This window comes from Eschrichtius robustus, chromosome 14, assembly GCF_028021215.1.
Source record: "Eschrichtius robustus isolate mEscRob2 chromosome 14, mEscRob2.pri, whole genome shotgun sequence".
Taxonomy (NCBI): Eukaryota; Metazoa; Chordata; class Mammalia; order Artiodactyla; family Eschrichtiidae; genus Eschrichtius; species Eschrichtius robustus.
Genome location: NC_090837.1, coordinates 51,244,307 through 51,258,864, shown reverse-complemented (window position 1 = coordinate 51,258,864; position 14,558 = coordinate 51,244,307).

The window sequence follows — 14,558 nt, the reverse complement described above, 5'->3', positions numbered from 1 at the left end:
AAACCACACTTCGCTGATCCCTCTTCCAAATCACCTAACTCAAGTCCAAATCGTATTCTAAGTTCTTCATAACACTCTTTCAGAGACGCCCGCAGGTCTCCACGATGTCCGGCTCTCTCATTTCAACAAGACAATAAACTCAACTTTGACGGCAGGTGCGCTCCTGGTGGTCTTTGACTGATGAACATCCATAGGCCCCAGACCCCACCCCCTACACCATTTCAGGCAGCTGGGGTGGCTGGGTGCCCTGGAGAGATTGAGCCTGCAGGACTGAGCCTGAGGGAGCGCCAGGTCCTGCGGAAGAAGGGGTGGGTTCTCCAAACGGGGCATTAAATGAATGACATCATAGCGAGACTACCAACCTCCTCCCCCACCTGGTTCCCAGAGAAGACAAAGCAAAGAAAAATCAAGAATCTCACTGGAAGCAGAGACAAAAGCAAAAAATAGAATGTCTAAAGCTGAAGTATATTCTTCAACAAATAAATGACGTGGAAAAAAGAGTTGGAAGGGGAGTTAAACATTAAAAGAGACTTAAGAGCTTTATCAACCAATAGCAAAGTGTGGCGCTTACTTGGATTCTGATTCAAACACACCATAAAAAAAAAAAAAAACATTTATGAAATGTACGGCTTTATAACCAGCCTCTCCCAAATGTGCCACTTTTGCATGAGGATTATTTTGGGCTAAAGGCAATCAAGCTCCTAGAGGTTCAAAAGAAACTACTGCCCCTCCCTTTGAGCACCTGGAAGAATATAAATTGAAGATTTTTCCCAGAAAAGTTATTACCAGTAATAAATTTTATCTAAGTGGCCCCATCTATGTGGCAGAGCAAACATCTAATTACCAAACATCTGCGCTTCTTATTGGCCTGTGAAGACCTTCCAGTCTTTGGAAGCCCCACACCCCTATCCCATCCCTTAGCTCAGGATGGCACATATACCTCATTTTACCCTTCTGTCTGTGAACCTCTCATGTATGTGTAGTTGAAACCGAGCAGGACCCTGTAGGGCCCTTCTGGGTACAAAAGCCTTTCTGTGTCCCCCATTTCTTTTTTCTTTTTTTTTTTTTAAAGGTAATTAATTAATTAATTAATTAATTAATTTATTTATTTATTTTTGGCAACATTGGGTCTTCATTGCTGTGCACAAGGCTACTCTTAGTTGCGGTGCACGGGCTTCTCATTGCGGTGGCTTCTCTTGTTGCAGAGCATGGGCTCTAGGCACATGGGCTCAGTAGTTGTGGCTCGCAGGCTCTAGAGCACAGGCTCAGTAGTTGTGACTCACGGGCTTAGTTGCTCTGCGGCATGTGGGATCTTCCCAGACCAGGGCTCGAACCCGTGTCCTCTGCATTGGCAGGTGGATTCTTAACCACTGTGCCACTAGGGAAGTCCTCCCATTTCTTGTTTGTAGGAAAAAGGTTTCAGCCTCCTAGATCTTTCCTGAGTTCCCAAGGGCAGATTCAAGCAGTTACTAATAGGTAAGTGAGGGGAAGCAGAAACAAAGGGAAAGTAGTCAAGAAACAGCAGTGAGGCAATAAAGCAGAGTCCTAGCTCCTCATCAAGGGATATACAGAACCACCTGATCCGCATCTCTGAGTTCTTCTACAGGAACTAAGGCCCCACCCAGGTGGAAGGTAGTAACTTCAGGCTGGGCACAAGCATGTGAACCCCAGATTGGTCAGAACCAGAGGCTGATGACTGAGATTCCTGGAACACCACCCTGCTACTCAACCACCAACCAATCAGAAGAAAGTCACACACTCTGCAGACCTCCCCACCCCCCACCAAATTTTGCCTATAAAAACTCTTTTCCAGAAAAGCATGTGGGAGTTCAAGTCTTTAGAGCATGAACTGGCCTGTTTTCCTTGCTCAGCCCTGCAGTAAGCCTCTCTCTGCTCCAAACTCCAACATTTTGTTTTGTTTGGCCTCACTATGTATCGGGCACATGAACTTGGGTTTGCCAACAGGGTCTCTGACCTTCTCATGTATGTGGGGCTCCTATATGTATGAAATTAAATTGGCTGTTAATCTCATATCCATTTAATCCTTAGACCAGCCAGAATAACCTAGAAAAGTAGAGGAAAGTTTTCTTCCTCCCTGACAGAAACAATCAAGGAAAGATGAATATTGACAGCATATTTGAGGATATGAGAGAATTATCATCAAAAGTTTCTAGATGTGGCAATTGTATTGTGGTTATAATGACATAAAAGATTCCTTATCTCCAGAAATACATATGGGAATATTTATGGGTGAAACACATTGAATTCTGCTTAAAAATAATCATCTGGGGAGTGGGGTAAAGATGAACCAGGACTGGCAGATATGGAATTGTCAAAACTGGGTGGGAGGTATACTGAGGTTCATCATTCTATTAGCTCTCCTTTTGCATATGTTTGGAAATTCCCATAATAGAGAGGGAACAAAAACAAAAACGAAACATAAAAACTCCTAAAGTATAACCTTGAAAAAATGCCTCAGCTAATTCAGACCCTCCTTTTGTCCCTAGCCAGGAAGGTGTCAGAGAACAGTGGTCCTCAAAGCCTACAGACACAGGAAGAAAGCTTTAGAAAGCTCTCTGAAAATGTCATAAATCTTATTGAGGATCTAAAGCAGGAAGGTTAAGAGGGCAGCCCCGAGCACAGTTGTACAGGGCTGTCTCTCCTCCCTGCATCCTCTGCTCCCACCCTTGAGTGAGCCCATGGTATCCGGGGACAAGGCCCTTCCATTCTTCAGGAAGCCCTACTGGGCAGCTTAGCTGGGGGGGCTCTGGAGGGCCAAATGCAGGCGGTAGCTCTGGGGTCAGAATTGGCCCTGGGTGAGGGTAGGCAGGTGGCTTGCCTTTGATGCAAGGGAGCCCTCCACTGGCCCAGGTGACAAATGGGAGGTGGGCACCAGGAAGGAGAGGACAGTTACATTTGTGACAGCTGAGCTGCTGGCAGAGTGGAGGTTGGGGGTGGGATTTGACGCTTGGAAGCAAAGAGCTGCTGCTCAAGTTTTCTCTAAGGGATGTTGCTTAAGGGGCTGTGACTTCAAACAACTCCCTCTGACATTAATGATGTTAATCTTGGAGGAAGAAATTCTTCATTTTAAAGTTCACTGTGAGACACAGAGACAGCTTGAAACAGAAATTTTCTTTACCAGGAAACTTCCAAGGCCTCTCTTGCTTTTGAGCAACTTACCTAGGTTTTCATATTTTTATGAGACTTGTTGCTTTCAGCCTCTTTGAAGTACAATGAAAAAATATTTTTCCACCTTAGTAATAGAGAGTAGTACCTTCATGCTGTACAAATAAGGGTTTGCACCAAGTGTGTGGAACTGGGGATTCATTTAATGATGGCTAGATGGAAGTTTGTGGCTTATAAAGAGCTGCTTTCTAAAAATAGACAATTATCAGTGCAGTTCATTCACCAGGAAAGGGCACATCAGAACAGTCCTGAAAAATAGGCACAGGCCAGAGTCACGTCTCCTGACCTTTTTGGAGTAATGGACCTGTCAAGAATCTAATGGAAGATATGAATGCCTCAGAAAAATGCACAAAATGCTCACCCACACATATTTTACATATCATTTTAGAGGGTTCATGAGCCCAAGGAAAGCTCCTGAACAAGGACAACACAGAGCTGGGAGGAAGCGATGGATCATTTACATTACAAAAGAACTCTTTGCTCCAAAAAAAGGATTTGCTCTGGGCTCCAAAATTCCAGTTGGTTAATTTGATTTGCAAATATTCCATTTCTATGAGACTTCACAGCTAAGACACTGTTTAATCAGTTCAAGCCTACTTCCTTCACAAGTCCATTAATGAAACAACGAATTCTTTTAACAAATTATTATTGTGCCCCTTCCCTGTGCCAGGCCTGCGGGCCGAAGAATAGATGCAGCTTCTGTCTTGTGGAGCGGACAGGCAGCTGGGCAAGAGAGTGTGAGTCTGGGTTGTTCCTGGCTGTGTCTCCAGCACCTAGGACAGCTCTCAGTACTAGCGACTGGATCAATGTAGGAACGAATAAGTAAGCTAAATACAAAATACTATGAAGAAAACGAGTGCTGTAATGGTGGCTAAAGGGTGGGGGTAGAGGGAAGAAACCTCAGTGGAAGGAGGCGGGGAGAAATCAGGGAAGGGGTCCACAGAAAAGGAGAGCTTTAAGCTGAGCCCTGAAGAATGAGACCTGGGGAAGAGTATTTCAGAAGGGAAGACCAGCATGTGCAAAATCTCAGGTCAGGAGAGGTGTGCCATGGTGAGGACACATGATTGGCCTGGAGCATAAGAAGGAACCAGATATAGGGCTTTCTAGGCCAGGGTAAAGAGCTGCTTCTTTAATTCTGGATGCTATGGGAAGTAATTGGAGGGTTTAAGCCATGAAGGAATATGATTTGATCTACATTTTCAGAAAAATTGCTCTGGTTGCTGTGTAAAGAATAAACCACTTGGGAGTGAAGGACAGAGAGGACAGCTGGAGGCCAGTTGTCTGGGCAAGAGATGATGGTGGCTGTTTGATTTGGGGGGATGGTGAGTTAGGGATGTTGAGAAATGACTGGAGATGAGTGATCCCTGGAAGAAGTCAACCAGGAGTGGTGATAAATCTGATGTGGACAGAGGAGACTCAAGGATGGCCCCTGACTTCTGGCTAGAAGGATGGTGTTGGGCAGGCAGAAATTTTCCTTTACCCTTCTAGGTTCTTCCGGCTGGTCTAACTTGACATGAGTCAGATTAATAGGAGAAAATCAGTTTAATTTCATACATTCAGGAACACCATAAACATGAGGGTCAGAGACAGAAGGGTAAAATGAGGTATATATGCCATCCTGAGCCAAGGAATGGGATGGGGCCTGGGGCTTCTGAGGACAGGAGGGTCATTCACAGGAAGATAATAAGAAGAGCAGATGTTTGATAATTAGATGTTTGCCCTTCTATATGGATAGGGCCACTCAGATAAAATTTATTTTTGGTAATAACTCTTTTTCTGGGAAACATCCTCAATTTAAATTCTTCGAGGTGGTTAAGGGAGCACCAGTAGTTTTTCTTGAGCCCACAGGGTGTCAATTGCCTTGAGCTCAAAAGTGGCACATTTCGGGGGAGGGTCGTTCTGAACCCCTACAATGGTGATGTTACTCACAGAGATGAGGAAAATGAGAGAATGGGTTTTGAGGGAGAAATCAGAAGTTCCGAGTTGGATGTGTTGGATTTGAGAAGTTGATTGGACGTCTAAGTGGCATGTGAGGGAGGCAGTGCCATTGGAGGAGTCTGGGGATGGAGGATGAACTGGGATAGGTCACAGCATAGGGGGCATTAAGTCTAGAGAGATTAGGGGGCCCGGAAAGACCAAGTGGCCGTAAGTTTTATTTATTTTTTACTTATTTATTTTTGGCCACGTGGCTTGCGGGATCTTAGTTCCCTGACCAGGGATCGAACCCGGTTCCCCAGCAGTTGAAGTGCAGAGTCCTAACCGCTCGGCCACTGGGGAATTCCCTCTAGTCTTTTCTTAATCCCACCCACCCTTTAAAACTCAGTTCACTCCCTCTCTGGTGTCACCCTGGCGACAAGGGTCCCATTCCCCCACCCCTGTTCTGCTTTGTGCTGAAAACCTCTTGCCCTGCACAGCATCGCACATGCATCCATGTTGCCCCCCAAACCACAGAGAACATGAATCAAGCTCTTCAAGTGCCCTGCTGAAGCCCTCTCTATACTTGAGGTGAAGGAGGACTCCCCCATACCAAATCTTGGGCCTTTTATGCCCTGGACAAGGTGTGGGTGGGAGAGTCACAGGGCTTTTGAAGTAGTCCTGCATCGTGGGCTTGTGTCCCACCCTGGAAAACGGGGCAGCTTGTATTGATAAATCTGGTGCCTCTGCCTTCACTGCCTTTTGAATATCCCATTCCACATGTATTTATGGCCCTTTGTTTTTGTTTTATTGGAGTATAGTTGATTTACAATGATGTGTTAGTTTCAGGTGTACAGCAAAGTTCATCAGTTATGCGTATACATATATCCCTTCTTTTTCATATTCCTTTCCCATATAGGTTATTGCAGAATATTGAGTATTGTTCCCTGTGCTATACAGTAGGTCTTTATTAGTTATCTATTTTCTATATGGTCGTGTGTATATGTCAATCCCAATCTCCTAATTTATCACTTCCCCTGACGTTTCCCCTTTGGTAACCGTAAGTTTGATTTTGAGACTTCTGAGTCTGTTTCTGTTTTGTAAATAAGTCCATTTGTATCATTTTTTTTTTTTTACTAGATTCCACATTTAAGTGATCTCATATATTTGTCTTTCTCTGTCTGACTTACTTCACTTAAGTATGATAATCTCTAGGTCCGTCCATGTTGCTGCAAATGGCATTATTTCATTCTTTTTTATGGCTAATATTTCATTGTATATATGTACCACATCTTCTTTTTCCATTTATCTGTCGATGGACATTTAGGTTGTTTCCACGTCTTGGTTATTGTAAACAGTGTTGCAGTGAACATTGGGTAGCATGTATCTTTTCGAATTATGGTTTTCTCCAGATATATGCCCAGGAGTGGGATTGCTGGATCATATAGTACAAAGGATGGGAGGGGGTGGTGGCCTTCACGTGGGCCCCACCCAGGGGCAGGGTTTAAGAAAGGGAGCAGGAGGAGGTGAGAGCAACATCTGAGGCCATGGGGCAGAAAGCTCCGGGAACTGGCATCTAAGACATTTCAATGAGTCTCATTTTGATAAAAAGGGTACTTTGCCTTAGGTGATGTCAGAATGGGCAAATGTTCCTTTTTTCTTTTTCTTTTTACCAGCTAACATGTGCAAAGATGTTTGTTACTTGCTCACTCTCTGAGCCTCATTCTAAGGAGTGGTGACTACACTTTGGAGTAGTGTGGGTCCCTGAGAGCCAGAGAGGGGTGTTGGCGAGAGTTGTGGCAGGCAGTAGGAAGCCAGCATAGGTCCTAGAGGAGAGGAGGGATATCACGAGTCCCAAGGGGTGAAGATCTGGCAGGTTAGGCGGGGCTGAAGGCTGAGAGATCAGTGAGATGCTTCTCCTGCCATCCAGGTGGGAGACAGGAACCTTGGGGTGTCCTCAGGATCAGAGGACCTGCTGGGCCTGAGGCCCCGGATGCCTACCAGGAGCTGGTGAACCGCAGCTAAGGAGCCCGCCTGCCACAGCTTAGACCCACTGGGACCAAATAAATAAATAAATATTCTTTTTAAAAAGAAGCTGAGGTGTGGGAAGTGTAGGGAAAGGTAATTGGGGATAAGAAAAAAAGTGAGGTAGTGGTCATTCTGCACAGGTACAACTAAGCTACAGACTTCTTCATGAGATGTGTGCTCAGAAAATGGTGACGCCCAAATGCTCTGAGGGTGGAGTTTTGGGCCCTTTGACATCAAAAGGTCACAGAGCCGACTCTTGCACATGCCCGGATGAAGGGTCAGTGGTCTTAGCCAGTCTTCACTGGCTCGAGCTCAAACTCGACACAGCTGAGTCCAAGTTTCTGAAAATACAACTTGGGCAAACATCTTATTGCTTAGGCTACATGAGGCTTGGAGGACACACAAGGTGTTGTAAAAATAAACTGAGCTTGGTCAGTGAAGGCAAGTTACAGGTGTAATGGATCTTACTGATGATTACCCTCTGTTTCGATAGTACTACAACAATAATGAAGTAATGAGTTTTGAGAATTTTTCACTTTAATTTTTAGTATAATTTGTCTACTTTTAAGTTTACATAATTTAATTCTTAATAGTGACTGTGGAAGAACTAGCTTGCACATTTCCAGAAAATTTAATAATCAGCTCTTGAAAGGTGGTACAAGCCATTACTTTTTTTGTTTTGGCTGAGTTGGGTCTTTGTTGCTGCATGAGGGCTTTCTTTAGTTGTGGCGAGTGGGGGCTACTCTTCATTGCAGTGCATGGGCTTCTCATTGTGGTGCCTTCTCTTGTTGCAGAGCACAGGCTCTAGGCACACGGGCTTCAGTAGTTGCAGCACATGGGCTCAGTAGTTGTGGCACACGAGCCCTAGAGCACAGGGGCTTCAGTAGTTGTGGTGCATGGGCTCAGTAGTTGTGGCTCATGGGCTCTAGAGCACAGGCTCAGTAGCTGTGGCGCACGGGCTTAGTTGCTCCCTGGCCTGTGGGATCGTCCCAGACTAGGGATTGAACCCATGTCCCCTGCATTGCCAGGCAGATCCCTACAAGCCATTTCTGACACATCACTGGCTGATGCTGAGCACGGGTCCTGGTTCTTGACACAAGGAGCCCTTTCCCATGGAGCTCTCCTGCAAGACGCACAGCTTCCCAATGTTGAGAGGCCTTGTTTCCTCCTAGGGAAGCTGTGGAGGAAACACAACTGGGCAACTCCTAAGAAGAGCTTAGAGCAGGGCCAGCCAGGCCAGCCTGTGAGATGGGCATCTTTCCTGTAACACAGGTCCAAGAACTGTCTGATTTTTAACCAAAAAGAGCAGGAAAACTAATTTAAAACTTGCATTTGCAAGTGTCGTTTGAGCAGGAATGGCTGTGATAAGACAATGTATCCGTATTAAAATTAAAGTGAAAATTAAGAACACGCCTCCCTCTTAGTCAGCACTTTTAAGGCTGTCTTATTTGAAGTTCAGAAAAAGAGTTAAAGAATCTATTTAAATGCAAATGTGCCATAAAACCGACTAACAGCAATTCATCTTCGAAATGCTCTCAGCCCTTCTTTCATCAGGCTCTGCTCATAATAGTGTTGTTATTTTTTTCCTCATAGAGAATAATATCTCTCGAGAAGGCCTGTGTCAATGGAGTGCAGCTGGTGTGATTACCTGGGGTCGACAAGGGACTGGTGGTGGCGGGGGTGGAATCTGGGACTTCTTCTGGGGCAGAATCAGCACATGTGCCCCTGTGCCTTCTGAGATGGGCTGAGCAGCACAGAAGCTGGGCATGGCATCTACCTAGTGGGGCTGGGGACTCTGGGCTCTGGGGGTTCTTCTGCCTGGGTTTCCTCCCTGGAGTTTCCTCCCTGGCCTTCCTGATTACAGTGCTCCAGAGGAGCCAAAACTTACCTCTGTGTTCCAGTGAGCAGGAGGGTGTGGTGCCCAGACTCAAGGACTGAATTAGACTCTGTTCAAAAGGAAGCAGACACAGCACCTGACTCAGAGGAAGTGACCTGACAGTGCTGACCACGGACCCTTGTGCTCAGTGCAGGAAGGAGGAGGGAAGGTAATTGACCCTCACTGTCTGTGAAACCTGTGTGCCCTGTGGGGCCCTCCTAGATACAAATGCCCCTCTGTGCTGCAATTTTTTGTTTGTAGAAAAAGGTTTTACTCTCCTAGGCCTTCCCTGATTTCCAAAGGGCAGACTCAAGCAGTTGCTAATTAGGGAAGTGAGGGAATGCAGAAGCAGAGGGAAAGCAGTCAGGAAACAATAGTTCAGTGATAAAACAGAGTCCTAGTCCCTCCTCAAGGGATATACATAACAATCTGACACATATCTTTGAGTTGTTCTTTAGGAGCTAAGGTGGAGGATGGTGACTACATGCTGAGCACAAACACTGTAGACCCCAGACACCAAAAGGTTGATGATTAAGATTCCTGAAACATCATCCTATTACCTCACCACCAGCCAAGCAGAAGAAAGTCATCCTCCCTGCAACCCTCACTCCAAATGTTGCCTTTAAATACCTTACACCCCAGCCAGCCAATAAGATGGATCTGAGGCAAACCTACATCTCGCATCTTCTGGGTTGGTGCCCTCTTGATCAATAACCCTTTCTTTGCTCCAAACTCTGGCATTTCCTTTGTTTAGCCTCACTGTGACTGTGCATGGGCACACGAACTTGGGTTCAACAACATCTGTGTACATAGGGGACTGGGCACCAGGCAGCTAGGGCAGAGCTTGGTGGGGAATCTAGCGTGGTGCTGAGTGAAACCATCTGCTTCTCAGAGGCAGGAGGGCCTTTGTCCCCATCAAGGCCTGGGCCCCTCTGGGAGCAGCCAGGGGACCCAAAGCATGTCCAATGGCCACAGGTACCCTTGTGCCTGTGTCCTTGACTAAGAAGAGACTGTGCACTTGAAAGCCCCCCAAACCCACAGAACTATCTAAGAACTACCTGGCTTAAGCTGGACTCTTGTTAGGGAGCAGGCAAAGCCCACCTGGCACAGCTCACCTCATCTCTGTTGCTGACCTAGGGGCACCTCAGAATGAGGCCATGGTCCTGGCACCAGGATCAGGGCCCAGCCCCAATGGGTAAGCAATCAAAGTGTGTTGAGTTTTTGGAAACTGCTGTATAGTTATGTAATATGTATAGGTGCAGAATGTCTAGGTATTAAGATGTTTAATATAAAATTGTTTTCATACAGTTCTTTTTACTTCTGTTTATTCAGAGTCATGCAGAATTTGGTTTTAAAGACCCTATGCTAAGGTAGGTTGTTCTCCCATATTTTTTCTGCCCCCTCCTCAAAGAACCCACTTCCCTTAGGACTCACAAGTGGAGGCCAACCTTGTGAAGAAGGAACACAGGGCTGTGAAAAACCCCACTTCCCTTCTTCTTTCTCTATTTTGGAGACACCATGGGGGTGGGCACATTTCGGGTCTGGAATTGCTTTCTGCCTGGGAGAAGAAGCTGGAGCCAGGGACAAATGATGGAGCTCAGGGGCTCTTAGAGTAAACTGGTTCAGGCAAGGGTGGTATCCATGAAGCTCATCTCTTGGGAATACAGCCAGGCAAGGACAGCCTTCAGAGGACTGACTCTGCAGAGGAGAGAGCCCCCAACTTCTAAGAGTGAAACTGAGTAGGACCCTATGGGGCCCTCTTGGGAACAAAAGCCTTTCTATGTCCCCCATTTCTTGTTTGTAGGAAAAGGCTTCAGCTTCCTAGACCTTCCCTGAGTTCCAAAGGGCAGATTCAAACATTTGCCAATCAGGGAACTGAGGGAACACAGAAACAAAGGAAAGGCAGTCAAACAATAGTGCAGCAGTAAAGCAGAGTCCTAGTTCCTCCTCAAGGAACTCCTTATCTTTGAGTTCTTCTGCAGGAACTAAGGCCTCCATCCAAGTAGAGGGTGGTAACTTCAGGCTGAACACCAGATTCCTAGAACACCACCCTGTTACCTCATCACTAACCAATCAGAAGAAAGTCACACACCCTGCTGCCCTCACCCCAAATTTGCCTTTAAACACTCTTCCCCAAAAAACATCAGGTCTTTTGAGAACCAGCTGCCCAGTCTCCTTGCTCGGCCCTTGCAGTAAACCTTTATCTGCTCCAAACTCTGATGTTTTGGTTTGTTTGGCTTCACTGCGTGTTAGGTACACAAACTTGCATTCGACAACAATTTTGGCGAGCCAGCCAGGAGCCAATACCTGTGACAGGTCAACCCTGGCTGGGGGCAGTCCCTTCCCTGAGTCCCCAGCAGCTGCTAAAGCTCATTTTTTTTCAGGGAACTCAGAGGGACTCTCTCTGACAGACACCAACCACCACAGCACAAGGCTGTTTGGAGCTGAGAAATGTCCTGATCTACAGTTCACCTTTACTTTTGTTTTGGTGTGAGTCACTCCAACTTGTGCAGGCTGGGAATTCTGTCCCCACCAACTGGATTCATTCCCTTTCAGGAACTGAGCTACTCTGGGCTCACTGTGAGCCAATCTAGACCCATTCCCTCTTGGGAGCTGGGCCAATCTCTTTGGAGGCCTCCGTCTGGGAATGGGAGTGGAATTTGGACTCTATCTCATCTGATCTTTTGTCTGTGTGACTGTATTTGTTGTTTGTATCTTTGTGTGTATATCAGTACTTGCATTGGCTGGTTGAGACATCTCTGGTAACAGAGATTGCGTGTGATGACACCAGAGTATTCGTCCCTATTGCATTGCCTTCACCTACAGTGGAGCATTCGTTGGGAATTTTCCCTTTTTAGGGCTACAGAACTGTGACCCTGAGAGACCGTTCTACATTGCAGTGTTTGCTGTTTGCTTGATATTTGACAACACCAGCAGTGAGTAATTAAATATGGGTGATCAGAGCTCTGTTCCACCTTGTAGTCCCCTAGGGTGTATATTGCAAAACTGGGAGAGCTTCAGCTATCTTCCATGAATGAAAGAAAATGATATTTTATTGTAACACTGCTTGGCCTCAGTACTCCTTGGGGTCTGGAGAACAATGGTCCCTAATTATTCTCTAAATTATAACACCATCTTTCAACTAGAACTGTTTTCTGAAAAGGAAAGGAAATAGGATGAACTTCCTTATGTTTAGGCTTTTATTCTATTGTAACAAAGTGAGTCTTTTGGAATTGCTTTGGCTTTTATCTTGGGTGTGTGTGTGAGTGTCTCAGTACATGAGTCCAAATCCTGTTTTCTCTTCCTGGTATTGACCTTTGTCAGATGGTCCTGGTAACTTAAATGCTGGTTCAAGTTTCTCTGGAAGTGAGGCATGTGAATGATATGTATTACTGTCTATTACTGTTATTGATTTAAACTGAATTGGCTATTTAGAAACTGAAGGAAATCTCACCCTAAAAATGGCCAAGATGGGGCTCCTTTGACATTCTAAAACTGTTTTTTGCATGTGCAGTTAGTAGAAGGTAGCTTTCTAGGAGGAACGTGTACTTCTCTCCCTGTGCCTTTGAGATGTAAATGATCTACCTGGGCTCTCAGGAACTTTTATCTAATCATCTGTGATCCCTGAGACTGAAGAAAAAAAAAAAAAAGAGGCCTTTTTAAACTCAAGCAGGAAAACTGTGGGTTATCTGTCTGTGTCTATATAGATGTATGTATGTTTATGTGTACATTATAAATATGATGTGTCTCTGCCTCCAAATGGCATTGCCAAGATTGGTTTGTGGATGAGCTCTGTTTAAAAGGCTTAAAAGAAATTAAGCACTTATATAAGTTCTCAGAAATATAAAAGAAACTGGCCAGAATGAATTTTAGTTTCACATGATCTTGGAGATATTCAATATTAAATTGATATCTGGTATTAAAGCTAGTGGAAGCTTGTTGGTTTGATTAATCTAAACATGTCTTTAGAGTCATCAGTATTAAGTATAATATTTTTATTGTACTTACTGAAAGTCAACAAGTTCATATTGTTTCTGTTATAAAATTTGTCAACAAGAAAAATGACTTGATATGATGAAATGAGTAAATTAAATGTAAATAAGATAAGCAGGTTTTTTAGGTAAACTTTAAAAAATAATTTAAAAAATAATAATGAGGGAAACATTTCAGTATGCCAGAAAAAGTAGGATGTGTGTTTTCAGTAAAAGAAGGTATGAGGAATGGAAATGCATTTTGTTAAAAGAAAAAATGGTAGTTTTACCCCAGAGCTGGTTGTTTCTGAATGAAAAAGAAAATAAGGGACAGAATAATATGGATACAGAAAGTTGTACAAGGTTTGTGGAAAAGGAACACTGAGAAAAGAGTTTTTTACATGGTCAGAATTGGCTAAGATTGGATTAAATTTAATTAGGTAAATGGATTTTGTTATTAAGAGTAGGCTGATACAGGACTGGAATTGGTTTCTCTCTCTGTTAAGAGAACAAAGTTTTCTTGGAATGCTGCTTTTGATAACAAACTGTGTGAGGTTCTTTGCCTTTAAGTGATCTGTATTTGCTTTTGAAATCTTTTGTCACTTTGGTTGAGTGAATAAGTTTTGTTACACATAACCTGTGATCTTATTTGACCAAGTGTTTTGAAACCTTTTCGACATTTTTGACAAACTTCCCAAATATCAAATTCTAACTGATGTTCTTTGGACCTCCAGCTAACTCTGGGATGCTTCAGAGGAATGCTGAGGCATCTCAGAGATTAAATTAACTAGGATTATTTGATAAGTTAAATTACATGGGAAGCATTGTCAAATGAATGATAAGCCTTCTCAGGTTATACTGTGTGGGTAAATGTTATTAATATAGATATTCTAAAAGCAATATGGAATTCCTAAAAATATGGTATGTCCTGATAAAATGTTATCAGTCATAATTCTAGTTATTATAATCAAGTTTCTTTGTCAATTGCATTGACAGGAGTCTTAATCATACAAGACTCAGATCCAAAACTTAGAATACGGGAATATTTCCAATTTGGTGTCCATTCCCCAAATTGAGACAGGACTACACCCCATTTCAGCAGGAAGTAACCAGAGCAGTTGTTGCCCTGTTCTCTCAAAGATTTGGGGAAGATTGAAACAGGAGTGGGGATTGAAACTGAGTTGCTGTAAAACTGAGTTCCTCTGCCAAGTTTATGATTAACCTCTCTATCTAAAATGTTATTCCCTTTCTTGTCCAACACCTGTTCCCCTCAAGATTGAGGAGTATTAAAGAAAAGGAGGGATTGAGATGAGCATAACCCTGTGGGCCCTACTGGTACAAAAGCCTTTCTGTGTCCTCTGTTTCTTATTGGTAGGAAAAAGGCTGCAGCTTCCTAGACCTTCCCTGATTTCCAAAGGGCAGATTCAAACAGTTATTAATCATAGAAGTGAGGGAATGCAGAAACAAAGAGAAAGCATCAAACAATAGTAGAGTGATAAAGCAGAGTCCTAGCTCCTCCTCAAGGGATATACATAACAATATGTCCTTGAGTTCTTCTACAGGACCTAAGTCCCCCACCCAGG